This window comes from Tamandua tetradactyla, chromosome 2, assembly GCF_023851605.1.
Source record: "Tamandua tetradactyla isolate mTamTet1 chromosome 2, mTamTet1.pri, whole genome shotgun sequence".
NCBI lineage: Eukaryota > Metazoa > Chordata > Mammalia > Pilosa > Myrmecophagidae > Tamandua > Tamandua tetradactyla.
In genome coordinates this window covers 176,206,254-176,228,442 of record NC_135328.1, presented here as the reverse complement: position 1 = coordinate 176,228,442, position 22,189 = coordinate 176,206,254, and positions in this window count along the sequence as shown.

The window sequence follows — 22,189 nt, the reverse complement described above, 5'->3', positions numbered from 1 at the left end:
GTCTCCTCTGCACCATGAAAGCATCTTCCAGCCTTACTATCAGAGCCAGCATCCTGCCCCTGCCCATGCTGGGCCTGTACCCAGTGGCTCCACTGAAACAGAGTGGCCTCTCCCTGGGGGGCTCCCAGCCCCATTTATGCCAAGAAAGCCCCCACCCATCCTCAGATCCCTCTAGGAATGAGCTACCATGCTCCCAGCTCCTCTAACCAGGCATCTGGAAGCTCCTACAGACTGATCGGGCTGAACCCTCTCCTACTCTCCTTCCTATGGACAAATGCCTATTTCAGCTTCTGCCTCTCCCTGTCCAGGAAGTGGGATCTCCCATCTTGAATCTTCCAACCCGGATGTCGAGGAGGGAGCAACAGACACCCACATAGCAGTAAAAGGAACATCCTTTAACTTGAAGAAGACAGGCTTAAGGGTATATGACAGAGGAAGACAAGGTTGAAAAGGATGTACATTCAAATTCTGTGTGACTTGAAGAAGGTACTTACCCTCTCTGAACATATATTCCCTTCTCTTAAATAGAAATAACATCTGCCCCACAGAAGAACCATAATGATCAAATGTGATAGCCCCTGTAAGCAGCAAGGACTGTGGCCAGTCTGTTTTGGAGGTGCTGCCTTCAACCCCCCAGTGGGTTTTTGTGTAGAAGAGAGCTTGAACTTCTTCTCCGTGGTCCTGGAGGGCAGTGGGCAGAGATCCAGGACCATAGGAGGAGACAGTCGGTACATCAATGCTGTCCAACCCTGCAGCCTGGATGGTTGTACTCACCTTCCCAGCTCAGAGATCTCCAGACTCCATGCTCTCTGCTCCAAGGTCCTCCTTTCTTCTGGTTCCCCACTACCCTTGGGGTGGAGACCTCTTCAGCTTTAGGGTCTTCTGTCTTGGGAAGGAGACATCTGGAGGCTGTGGTGGAAGCCTGGTATACAAAGAAGTGCCTTAGGACAGTATCACAGCCGCCCTGACCTGATCCTCAATATGGCCCACCCTGGTGGGTGGTGTCCCTTTCCCAGGCACATGCTCTCTGACCATTTGGGTTAGTGCTCAGCTCGGGGTGCCCAGGAGCAGAGGTGGTAGTAGGGGGGTAAGTATTTAGTGTCCCAAGTTCGGCCCTTCATAGGACTTTCTAAGAAGGTGGCACAGGAAGTTCTGCCGTATCTGCTCCTCCTCTCCTGAGGTGCTGCCTGGATCACTACCGCTGTTCAAAGCCTTTCTCTTACAGGAAGCCTCCTCAGATTGCCCCAGTCCCCATGGCCTTCTCATCCTTCCTCCACAGCTTTGTTTCTCCAAGTGTGTTTAGTAACTCCTGTCTCAAAGCTACCAGTGGGAATGGAGTGGTGGCCACAGAGCCCTTGCCTGTCTGATTCTGACCAATGCTTAAAATCTAACTACCACTTACAGGAAGTCCTGGGAATACATGAACACATGAAATGATACTACAGGGATAAAGGCAGCAGAATTCAGAATGAGAAAGTTTCTTCAAGATAAATTCGCAACAAATAAATGACAAGAAGATAAAAGAGGGAGGGGAAACCTGCAGGGATTTAAAATTGAATACTATTCAGGAACTATAACCAACAAACTGTTGATACTTACAACAACTAGGATAAGTATCAAGGCCATTATGCTGAGTGAAAAAAATCCAATCAAATTTTTATATCTATATGATTCCATTTATATAACCTTTCCACATGACAAAATTATAGTGATGGAGAGCAGAGCAGTGGTTGCTGGGTGTTAGGGCTGGGAGGAGGATGCACCCACGACAAGGTTGCACCCACGACAAGGTTGCATGAGGGGGTTTCCTTGGGTGATCACAGTTCTGTATCCTGATTGTGGTGGTGGTTATACAGATTGTATTACATAGGGTTTTCTAGAGAAACAGAATCAACAGGAGATATCTGTAAATATAAAATTTATAAGAGTGTCTCATGTAACCGTGGCGATGTAGAGTCCAAGGTCTGTAGGGCAGGCCATGAGCTGGCAATTGAGCTGACCTTCCAATGAAGGTCCTCAACAAACTCTCAGGAGACACTGGCTCGCTGAAGCAGGAACAGTGATCGTCTCTTCTGAGTCCTCCTTAATAGTATTCTGGTGATTAGTTTAAGCATCACTCACTGCAGAAGACACTGCCCTTAGCTGATTGCAAATGCATTCAGCTGTGGATGCCGCCAGTGTGGTCATGATTTAACTCCATGAAATGTCCTCATAGCAACGGACAGGCCAGCACTTGCCTGAGCAGACAACAGGGCAGCACCACCTGGCCAAGTTGACACATGAACCTGACCATGACACAGATCTATACATTGTGAAAAAAATTCATAGAACTATAAACCAAAGGGAAAAAAAGAAAAATTAGTCTTTAAAAAATGGGTAAAATTTGTGTAAGTTCTGTAGGTTTAATTAATTGCATTGTATTAATGTCAATTTCCTCATTTTGATAATTGCACTGTGGTTATATAAAATGTTATCATGTGTGAAGCTGGGAACAGGGTACACAGGAACTCTGTACTATTTTTGCATCTTCTATATGTGTAAATTTAAATTTAAAAATATATGACAAAAGACATAACCAATTGCAAGTTGTGGATCCTGTTTGGATCCTGATGTGAGCAAATCAACTGTAAAACATCATTCATGAGACAATTGGGGACATTTGAATATTGATTGGATATTTAATAACATTGGGAATTATTGTTCATTATTTTGGAATTGCTTTACTTTTAAAAGTAGTTGTCTTCTCCCTCTCATCTATGGACATTTGATCTTTGATAAGGCAGTCAAGCCAACTCACCTGGGACAGAACAGTCTCTTCAATAAATGGTGCCTAGAGAACTGGATATCCATATGCAAAAGAATGAAAGAGGACCTGTATCTCACACCCTATACAAAAATTAACTCAAAATGAATCAAAGATCTAAACATCAGGTCTAAGACCATAAAACAGTTAGAGGAAAATGTAGGGAAATATCTTATAAATCTTATAATTGGAGGTGGTTTTATAGACCTTTCATCCAAAGCAAGAGCACTGAAGAAAGAAATAATAAAATGGGAACTCCTCAAAATTAAAACTTTTGTGCATCAAAGAACTTCATCAAGAAAGTAGAAAGACAGTCTACACAATGGGAGACAATATTTGGAAATGACATATCAGATAAAGGTCTAGTATCCAGAATTTATAAAGAGATTGTTCATCTCAACAACAAAAAGACAACCAATCCAATTACAAAAATGGGAAAAAGACTTGAACAGACACTTCTCAGAAGAGGAAATACAAATGGCCAAAAGGCACATGAAGAGATGCTCAACGTCCCTGGCCATTAGAGAAATGCAAATCAAAACCACAATGAGATATCATCTTACACCCACCAGAATGGCCATTATCAACAAAACAGAAAATGACAAGTGCTGGAGAGGATGTGGAGAAAGAGGCATACTTATTCACTGTTGGTGGGAATGTCAAATGGTGCAACCGCTGTGGAAGGCAGTTTGGCAGTTCCTCAAAAAGCTGAATATAGAATTGCCATATGACCCAGCAATACCATTGCTAGGTATCTACTCAGAGGACATAAGGGCAAAGACACAAACGGACATTTGCACACCAATGTTTATAGCAGCATTATTTACAATTGCAAAGAGATGGAAACAGCCAAAATGTCCATCAACAGAAGAATGGCTAAACAAACTGTAGTATATATATACGATGGACTATTATGCAGCTTTAAGACAGAATACACTTATGAAGTATGTAACAACATGGATGGACCTTGAGAACATTATGCTGAGTGAGACTAGCCAAAAACTAAAGGACAAATACTGTATGGTCTCACTGATATGAACTGACATTAATGAATAAACTTGGAATATTTCATTGATAACAGAGACCATCAGGAGATAGAAACAGGGTAAGATATTGGGTAATTGGAGCTGAAGGGATATAGACTGTGCAACAGGATTGGATATAAAAACTCAGAAATGGACAGCACAATACTACCTAACTGTAATACAATTATGTTAAAACACTGAATGAAGCTGTATGTGAGAATGATAGAGGGAGGAGGGCTGGGGACATAAATGAAATCAGAAAGAAAGATAGATGTTAAAGATTGAGATGGTATAATTTAGGAATGCCTAGAGTGTATAATAATAGTAAAATGTACAATGCACAAAATTTAAAAATGTTTTTGCATGAGGAAGAACAAAGGAATGTCATTATTGCAGGGTGCTGAAAATAGATGGTAATTAATATTTAAAAATGTCACCTTATGTGTGAGACTAAAGCAAAAAAGTTTATTTGTTACAAAATTTATATTTTGACTAGTGCATTTCCAGTATAACTTATGTAGGTAGTTTGATTGAACGCCATAAGTACTTGGAATCTCAGGTAGGACATGAGATTTTGTTGGTTTGTCCAGGTGATGCTCTGATGAATCCCAAAGTGATTCAATCAGTGAGTGGAAAAGTATTTGCAAAGCCCCCTTCGGGGAATGGTGAGAACGGGGAGAAATTCAACTTCCCCAAGTTGAATTCTTGATATTCTCACAAGCAGTGTGGACAACCAAAGCTATAGGCTGAGCCCCCAGTCTTGGGGTTTGTTCATATGAAACTTAACCCCACAAAGGATAGGTCAAGTCTACTTAATATTTAGGCCTAAGAGTCACCCCCAAGAGAGCCTCTTTCGTTGCTCAGATGTGGCCTCTCTCTCCAGCCAGCACGATGAGCAGTCTCACCACCCTCCCCCTCTCTGTGTGAGACATGACTCCCAAGGGTGTGGACCTTGCTGGCAACGTGGGACAGAGATCCTGGAATGAGCTGGGACTCAGCATCAAGGGATTGAGAAAAACCATAGAATGAGCTGAGACTCAGCATCAAGGGATTGAGAAAAACCATAGAATGAGCTGAGACTCAACATCAAGGGATTGAGAGAACCTTCTCGACCAAAAGGGGGAAGAGTGAAATGAGACTAAGTGTCAATGGCTGAGAGATTCCGAACAGAGTCCAGAGGTTATCCTTATGCATTAAGTAGATATCACCTTGTTGTTCAAGATGTAGTGGAGAGGCTGGAGGGAACTGCCTGAAAATGTAGAGCTGTGTTCCAGTAGCCATGTTTCTTGAAGATGATTGTATAATGATATAGCTTTCACAATGTGACTGTGTGATTGTGAAAACCTTGTGTCTGATGCTCCTTTTATCTACCATATCAACAAATGAGTAGAACATATGAAATAAAAATAAATAATAGGGGGAAAAATGTTAAAATAAATTTAGTTTGAAGTGCTAGTGATAAATGAAAGTGGGGGATAAGGGGTATGGTATGTATAATCTTTTTTTTCTATATTATCGTTTTATTTCTTTTTCTAAATCGATGCGAATGTTCTAAGAGATGATGAATATGAACTGTGATGATATTAAGAATTACTGATTATATATGTAGAATGGAATGATATGTTAAAGTTTTTGTTTGCTGTTAATTTTTTAAATTAATAAATAAATAATAAAAAAAGTAGTTGTCTTCTAGGGCTATAAACAGAAGAATTGATAGATAAAATGATATGCTGTCTGAGATTTGGAAGGAAAGTGGGTAGAAATATAAATGAAACCAGATTGGCATGTGTTGAGCATTTTTGAAAGTTGGTGATGGTGATGGGTACGTGAGGGTTCACTATACTATTGGTTCTATATTTGATCGTTTGAAAATGTCAACAAAAAAAGTTTAAAAAAGGAAACACACAGAAGGCATTCCTTTGCAGAGACCGTGTTTCCATATCACTGCGGTGGGTCTGGGAATCTTTGGTTTTTAAGCCCCCTAGGTAATGTTCATACTGTTCACTAAACTTTGAGACCCTCTTTCTACAGGAGCCTGTTTTGAATATCATTTATGGGGTGGGGTAAAAATGGGGGCCTCAGAGTTCTGGGGTGATGTCATCTATTAATAATAGTAAATTATTATTGTTCTGACATCTTACAGACAGAATAGTGGAATGGGAAGGGCACGTCTATTTCGTTCATTCGCTAAGTATTTACTGAGGACCTGTTAAGTGTCAGGCATTTTGCAGACATCACTCTTGCTGTATGAGCGATGGCAAAGTTCTCAGACTTCTGAAAACTTCCACTAGGCTCAGGTGTCCCATTTCATAGCTTAGAATGGTCATCAGTGAGCAACATGCCAGGGAAGAGGAGGCTCTCAGTGGGGAAGAGCCCTTGGGTAACACTTAGTCCAACCTTTTCAAAATACATGGGGAAACTGAAACACAGGGAGAGAAAGAGATTGGCCCATTGATAAATAAAAATCTTTCAGCAAACTTTCCATATACCTGTGTTCGAGATGCATTTTCACATTTCTTCCTCTGGTAAACCCTGAGAGGGAGAGAGGTGTGTCTTCCTAGAGCTCTTATGATGGAGGGAGTGGTGGAGGGAATGAAAAGAAAGTTCCACCAAGGAAGAAAAGGGATTGCAACGTTAGGATGATGCCTTCAACTCTGCCCTGCAGTCCTCTCTGGGAGAAGGACCCCCTGGATTGCCTCATTTGTGGCAGGTGGGATAATTGTGTCCCCTGTGGGAAGCAGCAATTCAGGCAGTGGGCGGAGCCCACTTCTTGATGGAGACTCACACTGTGCTATATGTAGTCTGCTGTCCATGGCAAGTATAGGCTGTGACTTCCTGCACTTTTTATCCATCTTGTATTGGAACATGCATCAGTCTGCATTTGGAGCTCTTTCAAGAAGCAACTGTAGGAGCTTGATTTTGCCCAAAGTTAAATGTATTAAGGGTATGCTTTCTTTTTCCAGGAAGAATTCCTGAGTTACACCAGCTGCCAGGAGCCAACCCTCCTCAAAAGGGAGTCCTTGACACAGGATGTGCTTTGTAGATGAGCTCCTTGTTTAAGCCCATGAAGAAAGTTATTGTCTTCATTTTTGGACTGTAAACCCTGAACAGTGGGTTTTTATTTATTTTACTTCCTTCCCATGGGAATTTGTAGCAACAACTGATAATAAAGAACTTTATTGGCTTGAAAAGGTGAAATGACTTGGCCAAGAGGCATAGCCTGAAAATGGTGGAGCTGGGACTCAAACCCGCAGCATCTCACTTCAGTCCTGGGGCTCAAACTCTGCTTTATACTGCCTGAGTGTCTAGCAGATATACCATTTAAGAGTTATCGTGCATGACCTACTCAGTAGGTTAGGGAAAGGGGGACAAGTTAGTTTGAAAGGCGTCTACATACTTCTAAAAATGCTCTCCTGGGAAAGTAGCCGATAATGCAGACATTTGAATTCAGGTTCATGCTAAAGCAATTAACAGCATTAAGTACATTGACCATCCTTAGCAACATTAATACCACTTTAAATTTCTCTCTCAATCTTTTCACACCCTGGCAAAAAGGGGAAGGTCATATACCATTCATTCTACAGATGGAACCCAAGGAAGAAAGTCATTCTGTGTGAGCCACGGCTAGGAAAGGAAAGAGATAGGAAGTAGGCCAAGTACAGAGGAGAAGGGGTTCAGGAAACAGACGGCTGTCTGAGGGTCCTTGGTTTCTAGAATGGAACCTGCCTCTGGGAAGAAGGGGCACGGCAGATCAGCACTGAGGGACTCGTAGCTTCCCCTTCCTTGACAGTAATTCTCTCTTCTCAGGGCCTTCCCAGAGGACACAGTGCAGGCTGTTGAGTCTGAGAAAAACTGAGAAGGGTGAGAAAGTTACAGCTAATCAATCCCAGCGCCAATGGGGTGTGAGTCTCCCAGCCGAGTTCTGTAGCTGAGTTTCCATCTATTTCCCATCCGTGCTGCCTGCCCGGCTCTCCATACATCATCCCCCTCTGCTTGCTCACCATGGGTGAGAGAAATGCACACAGGATGGATGGAGAGCTTCAGCATGCATAGGCAGCACACAGTTCTCCACACAGCTGCAGGGCCATGCACAGATAATCCAGTACAATAGATAATCCAGCATTTGGCTCCAAGGGTCATGAGTTTGGGGGATTCTCAGCTCTCAAAATCAAACGATGAAGCCATCTGGGCTCTGGACTCCAAGATCTTAGGAAGGCCTCTGCTTTTCTCTCTAGCTGCCTTGAGATCCCCAGACAAGATGTGTTGAGAACAGTTTAGTCTTATTGCAGAAATCTTACTCAGAGACGGACAATAATGAGATCCTTATTTTTCAGATTTTTCCAGTTGGTTTGCCTGGGACCAAAGTGCAGAGAGAATCTGAAACAAAAAGAGAAGTAATGTTGCTACAACCAGCCTGTGTGACCTCTGGGGATGTCACCTCTGTTTGAACCCTTTTTCTCACCTGTAAAATAAAAATGAAATCACTATTTTATGACAGGAGTCCTCAAACCAGGCTGAGCTTCAGAATTTCCTAGAGAGATTTAAAAAAATAAATAGTTTCTCAGACACCACCCCAGACCAACAGAAGGAATAGCTCAGTGATGGGGCTCAAGAATTGACATCTTTAGAGTAATTAGAGAAGACTGTGGCTTAGTGAGGTGTAGAATTTAGTTGAGCACCTAGTAAATAGCAGAAATAGTACAGAACAACTCCTGGGGCCACATCAGTGACTGGACACACAGTGTACACCAGTCTGGACAAGCTGGACCAGTTGCAATCCCACCCAGAACTGTGAGTCCCCAAGCTGCAGAGACTGGTGCCCCTCCCCCACAGGCTGCTTCCCAGAAGGGAAAGGAAAGAGACTTTACTAACAGCAAGGGGCTGAACTCAACTAAGTTCCAATTTTGTAATTAATTATCAAATTCTAACTACTAAAAATAGGCCCCTAGCACAGATAAACCTAAAATAAAAGCTAAAGTTACTAGTTTTTGCCCCAGCGCAGACGGGGCAGGGCTGACGGAAAAACAAATAAACAAACAAAAAAAACAGAGGTTTTTTGGTTCGGATAGCACAAAAATACTTGAAAAGGTCTGGACCCTAAAAAAAATAGGGGCACATAGGACCTAGGAATATAAAAAGCAATGTACCAATTTAAGCTCTTGATTAACAAACCAGAGGAACAGGGGATCCTGCTCTGAAAAGGATTTATTTATTTATTTTTTTGCTTTGTTCCTACTGCTTAACTGCTTGTTAGATACAACTGCAAGGCTTCTCAGGCTCCAACTGCCCCAGGCAAGGGTACAATTAAGCTTGTCTGAGAGACAAAGAGGCTGGTCAGGTGAAAGGAGGTAATTCCCTGGAGGCTGTGCCTTCCCAAGGAGAGGGGTGGGGCTCAGCTCAGGTGGAATCCCTCTCTCAAGGAATTCAGACCCAGGGACTGGAAAACTGAAGCAATTAAAGCCAGCCTACAACCACTCCTCTGTCTCAACTACACCCCCAGTAGGGGGTGGGACCTGCAGGAAGACAAGCATCACATACCGGGGAGGATAAGTAAAACACAGAGTCTAGAGGCTTCATATGAAAGTCTGTCAACCTACTGAGTTTCACCCTCAGGGAAAACTGATGCAGCTGACTCTTTCCTCCCTAGAGGAGGCCAATCTGGCCTGGGAAAATCTGACTGGGGTCTATAATACCTAAGTAGACCCTCCTAAGGGGGAATAAAAAGCTTCATACAGGCAGGGCAAGTAAGAAGAAAACAAGAATTGAAAACTTCTGATCTGTTAAACAAAACCTATGTTAGAGGTCTAGAATAAACTGAACTGAATGTCACAGAACATATAGAGGACAAAGCCAACTAGCCAGAAAACCCATGTAAAAGAGTGAAATCATTCTCCAGAATAAACTAGATAAGGAAATTAAATGCCTAGATACCAGCAAAAAATAATGAGTCATACTAAGAAAACTGAAGATATGGCCCAGTCAAAGAAACAAACCAACAATTCAAATGAGATACAGGAGTTGAAACAATTAATTCAGAATGTTTGAACAGACATGGAAAATCTCATCAAAAATCAAATCAATGAATTGAGGTAGGATATAAAGAAGGCAAGGGAGGAACAAAGAAGAAGTCAAATATCTGAAAAACAAATCACAGAACTTATGGGAATGAAAGGCACAGTAGAAGAGATAAAAAAAAAAAAGGAAACCTACAATGTTAGATTTCAAGTGGCGGAAGAAAGGATTAGTGAACTGGAGGGTGGGACATCTGAAATCCAACAAGCAAAAGAAAATATAGGGAAAAGAATGGAAAAATATGAACAGGGAGTCAGGGAATTGAATGACAACATAAAGTGCATGAATATACGTGTTGTGGGGTGTCCCAGAAGGAGAAGAGAAGGAAAAAGTAGGAGAAGGACTAACGGAGGAAACTGTCACTGGAAATTTCCCAATTCTTATGAAAGACTTAAAATACAGATCAAAGAAGTGCAGTGTACTCTAAAACAGAATAGATCCAAGAAGACATACTCCAAGACACTTACTAATCAGAATGTTATATGTCAAAGAGAAAGTGAGAATTTTCAAAGCAGCAAGAGAAAAGCAATCCATCACATACAAGGTAAGACCAATAAGATGATGGGTAGATTTCTCAGCAGAAACCATGGAGGCAAGAAGACAGTGTAATGATATATTTAAGATTCTAAATGAGAAAAACTGCCAACCAAGAATTCTATATCCAGCAAAATTGTCCTTCAAAAATGAGGGGGAAATTAAAACATTCGCAGACAAAAAATCACTGAGAGAATCTATGACCAAGAGACCGCTCTGCAGGCAATACTAAAGGGAGCACTAGAGACTGATAGGACAAGACAGGAGGGAGAGATGTGTAGAAAAATATAGAAATCAAGTCTATCAGTAAAGGTAAAAAGAGGAAAAATTAGATATGACATATAAAATCCAAAAGGCAAAATGGTAGAAGAAAGTACTGCCTTTACAGTAGTAACACTAAATATTAATGGGTTAAACTCCCCAATCAAAAAACATAGACTGGTGGAATGGGTTGAAAACAGGACCCATCTATATGCTGTTTTCAGGAGATACATTTTAGACCCAAGGACAAGCATAAGTTAAAAGTGAAGGTTGGGAAAAGATATTTCATGCAAACAACAATCAGAAAAGAGCAGGAATAACTATACTAATATCTAACAAATTAGACTTCAAATGTAAAACAATTAAAAGACAAAGAAGGACACTATGCATTAATAAAAGGAACAATTCAACAAGAAGACATAACAATCATAAATATTTATGCACTGAGCCAGAGTGCTCTGAAATACATGAGGCAAACACTGAAAAGAGAAATAGACACATCTACCATAATAGTTGGAGACTTCAATTCCTCACTCTCATCAATAGACAGAACTTCTAGACAGAGGATCAATAAAGAAACAGAGAATATGAATGATACAGTAAATGAACTAGACTTAACAGATATTTATAGAACATTACACACCATAACAGCAGGATACACCTTTTTCTGAAGTGCTCATGGATCATTCTCAAGGATAGACCATATGCTGGGTCACAAAGCAAGTCTCAATAAAGTTAAAAAGACTGAAATCATACAAAACACTTTCTCAGACCATAAAGCAATGAAGTTGGAAACCAATAACAGGCAGAGGACCAGAAAATTCACAAATAAATGGAGGCTCAACAACACAATCTTAAACAAGCAGTGGGTCAAGGAAGAAATTAGAAGAGAAATCAGTAAATATCTTGAGGCAAATGAAAATGAAAGCACAACATATCAAAATTTATGGAATGCAGCAAAGACAGTGCTAAGAGGGAAATTTATTGCCCTAAATTCCTATATCAAAAAAAGAAGAAAGAGAAAAAATCGAGGTATCAACTGTCCACTTGGAAGAACTAGAGAAAGAACAGCAAACTAACCTCAAAACAAACAAAAAGAAAGAAATAATGAAGATTAGAGCAGAAATAAGTGAAACTGAGAACATGAAAACAATCAAGAAAATCAACAAAACCAGAAGTTGGTTCTATGAGAAAATCAATAGGATTGATGGACCCTTAGCGAGGTTGACAAAAAGAAGAAGAGAGAGGATGCAAAAAAGTAAAATCAGAAATGGAAGAGGAGACATAACCACTGACCCCACAGAAATAAAGGAAGTAATGAGAGGATACTATGTACAACTTTATGCTAATAAACTCAACAATGTAGATGAAATGGACAACTTCCTAGAAAGCATGAACAGCCAACAATGACTCAAGAAGAAATAGATTACCTCAACAAACCAATCACAAGTAAAGAAATTGAATCCATCATTAAGAAGCTCCCCAAAAAGAAAAGTCCAGGACCAGATGGCTTCATTCAAGAAAGAATTAGGGGCGGGCCACGGTGGCTCAGCAGGTAAGAGTGCTTGCCTGCCATGCCTGAGGACTCGGGTTCGATTCCCGATGCCTGCCCATGTAAAAAACAAAAAACAAAAAACAAAGAAAGAATTAGTACCAATCCTGCTCAAACTCTTCAAAAAAATTGAAGGGAAGGAAAGCTACCTAACTCATTCTATGAAGCCAACATCACCCTCATACCAAAGCCAGACAAAGATATTATAAAAAAGGAAAACAACAGACCAATCTCTCTTATTAATATGAAAAAATCCTCAACAAAATTCTTACAAATCAATCCAGCACCATATTAAAAGAATTATACACCATGACCAAGTAGGATTCATCCCAGATATGCAAGGATGGTTCAACATAAGAAAATCAATTAATGTAATACACCATATCAACAAATCAAAGCAGAAAAACCACATGATCATCTTGATTGATGCAGAAAAGGCATGTGACAAAATTCAACATCCTTTCTTGTTGAAAATACTTCAAAGGGTAAGAATAGAAGGCAACTTCCTCAACGTGATAAAGGGAATATTTGAAAACTCCACAACTAACATCATGCAGAAAAACTGAAAGCTTTCCCCCTAAAATCAGGAACAAGACAAGGATATCCACTATCACCACTGTTATTCAATATTGTGTTGGAAGTTCTAGCCAGAGAAATTAGACAAGAAAATGAAATATAAGGCACCAAAATTGGAAAAGAAGAAGTAAAATTCTCACTGTTTGCAGATAATATGATACTATATGTTGAAAACCCCCCAAAATCCACAGCAAAACTACTAAAGCTAATAAATGAGTACAGCAAAGTGGCAGGTTACAAGATAAACACTCAAAAATCTGTAGTGCTTCTATACACTAGTAATGAGCAATCTGAGGGGAAAATCAAGGGGAAAAAATCCATTTACAATTGCAAACAAAAGAATAAAATATTTAGGAATAAATTTAACTAAGGATACAAAAGGCCTATAGAAAACTACAAAAAATTGCTAAAAGAAATCACAGAAGACCTAAATAAATGGAAGAGCATACCACGTTCATGGATTGGAAGTCTAAATATAGTTAAGATGTCAATTCTACCTAAATTGATGTATAGATTCAATGCAATGCCAATTAAGAGTTACCACCAGAGAACCTCTTTTGTTGTTTGGATTTTGCAGACATCCAAAGACCAATAACCAGATTCATCTGGAAGGGAAGGGTGCCCTGAATAGCTAAAAATATCCTGAGAAAGAAAAATGAAGTTGGAGGTCTCAAACTACCTGACTTAAGGCATATTACGAAGCTATAGTGGTCAAAACAGCATGGTACTGGCATAAAGATAGATATACTGACCAATGGCATGGAATAGAGTGTTTAGATACAGACCCTCTCATCATGGACAATTGATCTTTGATAAGGCATTCAAGCCAACTTATCTGGGACAGAACAATAAATGGTGCTTGGAGAACTGGATATCTACATGCCAAAGAATGAAAGAGTATCCATATCTCACACCCTACTCAAAAATTAACTCGAAATGGATCAAAGACCTAAACATTAGAGCTAAGACCATAAAACTTTTAGAAGAAAATGTAGAGAAATATCTTATAAAACTTGTAATAAGAGGCAGTTTCCTAGATCTTATACCCAAAGCATGAGCACTGAAGAAAGAAATAGATAAATGGGAACTCCTCAAAATTAAACACTGTTGTGCATCAAAGAAATTTGTCAAGTAAGTAAAAAGACAGCCTACACAATGGGAGACAATATTTGGAAATGATATATCAGATAAGGGTCAGTATCCAGAATATACAATGAGACTGTTCAATTCAACAACAAAAATACAACCAACCTAATTAAAAATGGGCAAAAGACATGAACAGATGCTTCTCAGAAGAGGAAATACAAATAGCTAAAAGGCACAAGAAAAGAGGCTCAACTTCACTGACAATTAGGGAAATGCAAATAAAAACTACAATGAGATATCATCTCACACCCACCAGAATGGCCATCAGAAAAACAGAAAACGACAAGTGCTGAAGAGGATTTGGAGAAAGCGGCACACTTATCGACTGTTGGTGGGAATAGAAAATGGTACAGTTGCTGTGGAAGGCGGTTTGGTGGTTCCTCAGGAAGCTAAGTATAGAATTGCCATATGATCCGGCAATACCATTGCTAGGTATCTACTCAGAGGATATGGGGGCAAGGATACAAATGAACATTTGCACACCAATGTTTATAGCAGCATTATTTACAATTGCCAAGAGATGGAAACAACCCAAGTATCCATCAACAGAAGAGTGGCTAAACAAGCTGTGGTATATACATAAGATGGAATATCACGTAGCTGTAAGACAGGAAAAGTTATGAAGTATGTAACAACATGGATGAACCTTGAGGACATTATGCTGAGTGAGATTAGCCAGAAACAAAAAGACAAACACTGTATAGTCTCACTGATATGAACTAATGTTAATGAATGAACTTGAATAATTTCAGCTAAGAATAGAGGTCACCAGGAGATAGAAATATTGGATAATTGGAACTGAAGGGATACAGATTGTGCAACAGGACTGATTGTAAAAATTCAGAAACAGCACAATACTATCTGATTGCAGCAAAATAATGTAAGTACACTGAATGAAGCTGAACGTGAGAATGACAGAGAGAGGAGGGCTGGGGCCACATATGAAATCAAAAGGAAAGATAGATGATAAAGACTGAGATGTTATAATCTAGAAATGCCTACAGTATATAATGAGAGTGACTAAATGTAAAAATTTTTTAAATGGTTTGCATGAGGAAGAACAAAGGAATGTCAATATTGCAGGATGTTGAAAATAGATGGTTGCTCATATTTTAAAATTTCAACTTCTGTGTGAGACTAAGGAAGAAATGTTTATTTGGTACAAAATTTATATTTTGACTAATGCATTTCCTAATTTCACTTATATGGACAGTTTAATTGAACACCATAAGTACATGGAACCTTGAATAGGGCATGAGATTTTGTAGGTTTGTCTAGTGTGATGCCCCAGTAAATCCCAGAGTAATTTGAACAATGAATAAAGAAGTATTTGCAAAGTCCCTTTGGGGAAATGGTGGGAAAGAGGCAAAATTCAACTTCCCCATTTGGAGAATCCCTGATATTCTCGCAAGCAGTGGGGACAACCAAATCAATAGGCTGAACTCTCAATTTTGGGGTTTGTTCATATGAAACTTATCCCTGCAAAGGATAGGCTAAGCCTACTTAAAATTAGGCTTAAGAGTTACCACCAGAGAACCTCTTTTGTTGTTCAGATGTGGCCTCCCTCTCTCAGCCAACACAACAAGCAAACTCACTGCTCTCCCCCTCTCTACATGGGACATGACTCCCAAGGGTGTAAACCTCCCTGGCAACATGGGACAGAAATCCTAGAATGAGCTGGGACTCAGCATCAAGGGATTGAGAAAACCTTCTTGACTGAAAGGGGGAAGAGAGAAATGAGACAAAATAAAGTGTAAGTGGCTGAGAGATTTCAGACAGATTTGAGAGGTTGTCTGGAGGCTATTCTTACACATTATATAGACATCCCCTTTTTAGTTTAAGGTGTATTAGAGAGGCTAGAGGAAAGTGCCTGAAACTGTAGAGCTGTGTTCCAGTAGCCATGTTTCTTGAAGATTATTGTATAATGATACAGCTTTCGCAACGTGACTGTGCGATTGTGAAAACCTTAGGTCTGATGTTCCTTTTATCTACGGTATGGACAGCTGAGTAAAAAATACGGATAATAAATAAATAAATAATAGGGGGAACAAGTGTTAAAATAAATTGAGTAGATGGAAATGCTAGTAGTCAGTGAGAGGGAGGGGTAAGGGGTATGGCATGTATGAGTTTTTCCTTTTTTTTAAATTTCTTTTTCTGGAGTGATGCAAATGTTCTAAGAAATGATCATGGTGATGAATATACAATTATGTGATCATATTGTGAGCCACTGATTGTACACCACGTATGGGAATGTTCATATGTTAAGAATGTTCAAAAAATAAAAACAAAACAAAACAACAAAAAGAATGTTCGTGTTTGTATATTGTTTTGTCAATAAAAAACAAAAAAGATTTGACATCTTTGAATAGTTCTTCAGATGTTTCTGATGACTAGCCAGGTCAGAAAATGAAAGGGTTAGGTGACCTTGATCTCTTTAAGTTGCAAATTTTTATCTCTAATGAGTTCACAAGGAATCAAATAAGTAGAGGTCTTTAACTTGGATTACTATCTCAAATAAACCACCCAGCAATAATCAGGCAGGCCTTGTACCTTGGCTCAGAGCTCTAGGTCTCACCTTGTTTCTGAGCCAGATGTCAGCTCCCAGGCTCTGGATCTGCAACCCCCCCCCCCCCCCCACTGCCTTGCCCAGATGTGGTCTAGCCACGAGCATTAAGGGAAAGATGGTGTTCTTGCCAAACTATATGATCATGTCTAGGCGTAACCCAGCCTTCCCTTCCTCACTCCCACCCTCCAGTTTATGAATTCAACCTCAATTCTTCCAAACTCCTCCTGCCTGCCCCCTCATCTGCTATGATTACAACTGCTCAAGCCTCTTTCAATTCCTGGAAGAGATCTTCTGAAAATGGCAACAGAGTGCATGAAAAATAAAACATGTATTTTAGAAGCAGAAGCTCTATGTTTGAATCCTACTTCCAGTATATGAGATGTATGCCTTGAAAAGGAAAAGTACAGTACTTAATCTAACAGCTATTATTTTGTACTTTTTCTTAGGTGTGAAGCATAGTGCTAAGAACTATATATATACTGTATCACTTAATTATTTTCTTAACTTTTGAGATAGGGCTATTATTATTTTATTTACAGATGAGAAAATAGAGGCTCAGAGAGATTGCATACGTTGTCTAACATCAGACAGCTAAAAAAAAAAAAAAAAAAGAAAAAGGCAAAGCTGAGATTTTAACTTTAGACCTGGCTCTTAACATCTACTATTGCTGTCTCTGTAGTGTCCTCTTAAATAAAATGGGAATAATTTTACCTTCAGTGTTGCTGTAAGAATCAAATGGAAGAAACTTAGGTAGTGGTAGCAGACATCTCAGAGGTTCTGTTGGGAGTTATGCACCAAGAGAGGCTCTGCAAAAACTTCCTTTCCTCCCCTGCAAAATCAGTGCCAATACATAGGATCTGTCAGCTACTTTCCAGCTGACCAAAGGCAAGGTCAAAATGGGAGAATGAATGTGGGCTGAAGGAATGAGAATGTAAGGTGGGGGATTCATGTCAGACCAGGAATATAGGAACAACAGCAACCACAAAAGTGACCTGGGTCTCATAGCAGACCACAAGTCAAACATGAGCCAGCAGAGATATTTCTCCATTCCACAAAGGATAACTTTCCGGGATAGGTGAAGAGCTTGAGGGGATACCATGTGCCTCTGATTCCCACCATAGAAGATGTGGAAGAGCACAAAGGAGAAGTGAGTATCAGACTGTTGAGAGGCACACAGGTTCTGGGCAACAATATCAAGATTCAAGTCAAGATGTGATGGAAACAATGGGCTGAAAGCAGCCAGATTATATGAAATCGGGAAATGGTTAGAGTTTCAGGTAGGAAAAGCCATGTTTGGCAGCAGATCATGGGAAGATAGGGCTGGGGGTGGGGTGGGGAAAGTGGGATAGGGAAGTCAGTTAAGTGAGGTTGGTGAGCAGCAGTGCGGAGATGACTGCCTGGTGAACCATGCCAAGGGACTGGCACCCAGAATCCACTCCCGTCACCCCAACAGGCCCTCTTGGGTTCAGGTCCAAACCCCACACTGTGAGGCAGGCACTAGTGAGCTGGAGCCTGTCTAGATGCAAGTAAGCCAGAAAGTGAAGGGTTGGGGTTTTGTGTCATATAAAGAAAGATTGAAGGAACTTAGTTTGCTTAATTTGTGGAAAAGCTCCAAGGGAACCTGAGAGCAGTCTTCACACATCATCAGGAGAGGCTGTTCAGTAGAAAAGTGAACAGACTTTCCTGGGAAGTTTCAGGAAACCAAAACTGAATGCAGTGAGAAGTGAGAGGAGGCTAGATTTCAGCTTGAGGTAGGGAAGAACTTGCTATTACTCAGAGCTGTCCAAGCATGGTCCAGACGAGTGAACAGCAGAGAGGGCTCTTTTCAAACCCAACAGATCGGTGATGCCATAGAGAGGCCTACTGCAGTGGGCAGGAAGTTGGACTAGACCAGGTTGTTTTCAACCTTTCTTGGAACTGTTTCTTCAAGTGACAGCTTGTGGGAAGCTTAGTAAAGAAAACATAGCTTCTTTGGTTGAGTTGGACATAAAAGACTCTTAGGGTCCCCACCTCTGAGGAACCATTGGGATTTCTTAAAGTACAGTTTGAAAACTAGTGACTGGACAGTCTCAAAAGTCCTTTTAAATGCTAAAATTTAGTAAGCCAAGATAGGAGCTTGAGCATATAGATTAGTACTTTAAAATAATTGCCTTGCTCCAAACATATGTTCGTCATCTCTCAGTTCTTTCTATTTACAAACTCTGGGCCTGGCAGCTTCCTCCAAGGTCCCTTGGCTTTGTTTTCCACATGTAGCCACCGGAATTAGAACAAGCAGAATGGCTACTGCCTGGAGCTGGAACATGATCACAACGTGTTTGTCAGGGCTGGATCTCACTGTACAAGGGGTGCTAGTAGACATATGTGGTCTGGGTGCAGTGGTCACTTATGAGGAATTAATTCAGCATCCACTAGGTGCCTTATCTCTCTGTGCCAGGCTTCATGCTGGACACCGGGAATGCAATGTCCAGTAAGACACCATTCCCGACTCCAAGGAACATCCAGTCTAGTAGAGAAGAGAGCCGTGTAAACAACCCCAGTGCATCATGATGAGCATTTCAACAAGTCTTAGCACAACATGCTGGGGAAACTCAGGGGGCAAAAGGCCTAAGCAGAGACAGTGGAGAGAGGGGTAGAAGTTAGGGAAGGCTTCCAGGAGAGGAGAAGCTTCAGTGGAACTTGAAAGGACAAAAGGGAAAAGGATATTTGGGGCAAGTAAAAGTACTTAAAAAGGTAGGAACAGAGGTAGGAGGAGCACAGCATATTTGGTGGAAATGCTAGTGGTCCAGAATGGCTGGAGCTAAGGAAGTAGGTGGGGCCTAAAAAGGAATGAGCCTGGAGAAATGACCAGGTGTCAAGTCCTGAAGCTCTTGTGAGTTGATGCAAAGGGGTTGGGGACTTTGTCCGGAAAGCTCTAGAAGCATGGGGGGACTCATAGGGGTTCAATATTCCAGTTCCATGGCCTCAACTGCCCAGCAGCAGCCCTGTTTGAGTGAATGTGAACAACGAGCTAGCTCAGCGGACATCACAAACGATACTCTTAAGTCTGGAATGTGGACCGTAGCCTTCTATTCCTGGCTTGGCTCTCGATGCAGAAAGTAACCTTCATCAAGCCATCTCTTTCTTTTCTGTGCCCCAAGTCTCTCCTCTTAAAGGACGGGGATAAAAAAGCTGCCATCAACCTACCACTTTAGGATAATTGCCCAGACCACAGTGCACCATGCAGCATAAAACACAGAGCACAAAAACCCCTCCCTATTCGTTCCTGGTGCCTGCCCGTGCAAAAAGAAATTTACAATAAATATCATTGCTAAAGAAAAAATGAAGTAGCCTTTGGAGGTGAAAAACAAAAAACAAAAACCCTTCCCTAGTTAGAATACAATGTCTTTTGAAATAAAATGTGGAGGAATCAGAAATGTATAATGTCTTCTTTACTTGTCAAAAGAAATGGGCAGACCTCTGTTTCTCCGAGGAAGGGCTGTTCCAAAAGCCTGCCATGTCTTCTTTGTCAACTGTGAAAAATAACAGATATACAAAAAAGTAATAAATTTCCAAGAACATTTTAACAAATAGTTATACCACAGATTTTAAAGTTCGGTATGGGTTACAGTTCCACAATTTTTCATTTTTTCTTCCAGCTGCTCCAAGACACTGGAGAGCAAAAGAAATACCAGTCATTTGATGACTGTCATGATTCAGCAGTCATTTCAATCGTAAAATCCTATCCTCTCTATTATACTCTTCCTTCTCGTTTTTTTTTTTTCTTTTCTTGTGTAATATAACATACAAAAAGCCCAATAATTTTCAAAGCACATTGTAACAATTAGTTGTAGAACAGATTTCAGGGTTTAGTATGGGTTACAATTCCAGAATTTTAGGTTTTTATTTCTAAGTGCTCTAAAGTACTGAAGACTAAAAGAAGTATCAATATACTGATTCAGCACTCAAACTTATTTGTTAAACCTGACCTTCTCTGTTTAACTCCACCATCACCTTTGGTCTTTTTCCCAGTCTTTAGGGGTATTTGGGCTATGGCCATTCTATATTTTTCACATTGGAAGAGGCTGTCGATAATATGGGATAGGGGGATAGAACTAGTTCATGTTCTGGAAAGGTTGGCCCCTCTGCATTTCAGGGTTTATCTGGTCCAGGGACCATCTGGAGGTTGCAGGTTTCTGGAAAGTTACCCTTTTGCACGGATCCTTTGTAGAATCTTATGTAATGCCCTAGGCATTCTTTAGGATTAGCAGGAATGGTTTTGATTAGGGCTTGGCAAATTATGATAGGTAGCAATGTCTAACTGAAGCTTGCATAAGAGTGAGCTCTGGATTAGCCTCTCCACTCTATTTGAACTCTTAGCCACTTTTGATTAGGATGGCATTGTTGATCCCATGGTGCTAGGTCAGACTCATCCCTGGAGGTCATCTCCCATGTAGGGGGGAGGGCAATGGTTTCACTTGCAGAGTTGAGCTTAGAGAGAGAGGACACATCTAAGCAATGAGAGGTCCTCCAGAGGTGACTCTAAAGCATACCTGTAGATAGACTAAACTTGAGCCGCACATGAGCTTCATAAGACACACATGAGCTTCATAATAGCAAACATCAAGATCAAGGGCTTGGCTTATTGATTTGGGTGTCCCTAATGTTTGACACAGTATCCAGGGTTTCCCTGGTGGTAAAGTTTAACAGCTCCATATTTTTTATCCCATCCTTCAGGGGATTTTGCCAATACTTTTTGATTATCTGCTTAATATTCTCTGGGATGTATCCAGGCAGTACATTAACCGACACAGGATTAAAGGGCTTCACTCTTTTTTTTTTTTTGAGATTATCTTTCGGGTTTACTTGAAATAAATAAGCCCTAAGATTGAATTATTCAAAAGTTAGAGCATATTGATAATAGCTCTTAAAGCAGAAGATGTGAGCCTCTATTTTAGGAAGCTGAGACCTGCCTCTTACAGACATTATTGAGCATTTATTTTGAGTTAGGGATTAACACATTTGTTAATTTTTTATAATAATCTTATCATTTAGGTTTTATTACAGGTGAAGACACTGAGACACAGTAGGGTCCAGTAATTGGCAGCTGTTAAGTGCAGAGCTGGGATTAGAACGTTAGCAAACTTTGACTCCAAAGCAGTGGTTCTCAGCTCTCTTTACATATTAGATCTCATGTGGAACTTTTAAATAATACAGATTTCTGAACTTTACCCTTTGCCAGTCAAATCAGTTTCTGGGAACGTGGCCCAGCCATCGGTAGATTTTAAAAAGCCTTCTAGGAATTGTGATATACAGCCAAAGTTGAGATCTCCTGTTTTAAAGCTATTCTCTGTACTCTTAATCAGTACTCTATTTTGCTGCCAATATCAGCTTTGTGTGTCAGTTATTGCTGAGGCTTTAGCCCTCTTTTCTTCCTCCTTGTTCTAGTTGTCATGTTTTCTAGTACTTTATATCTATTAAGGCCCTCATTCTTATTCTGGGTTCCCTGTGCCTGGACTGTTTAAATGATCTATCCAGACAGGTTGAATTAGATTATGTGCTACTGAAAATTTAGGTTCTGGACAGAATAAACCTTTCTTCCATTGGTCTCAAAGAGTAGGTGGAGTTCTAAAATACAGGCAATGCCTTTCTTACTCCTGCATTTTGAATTACCTTAA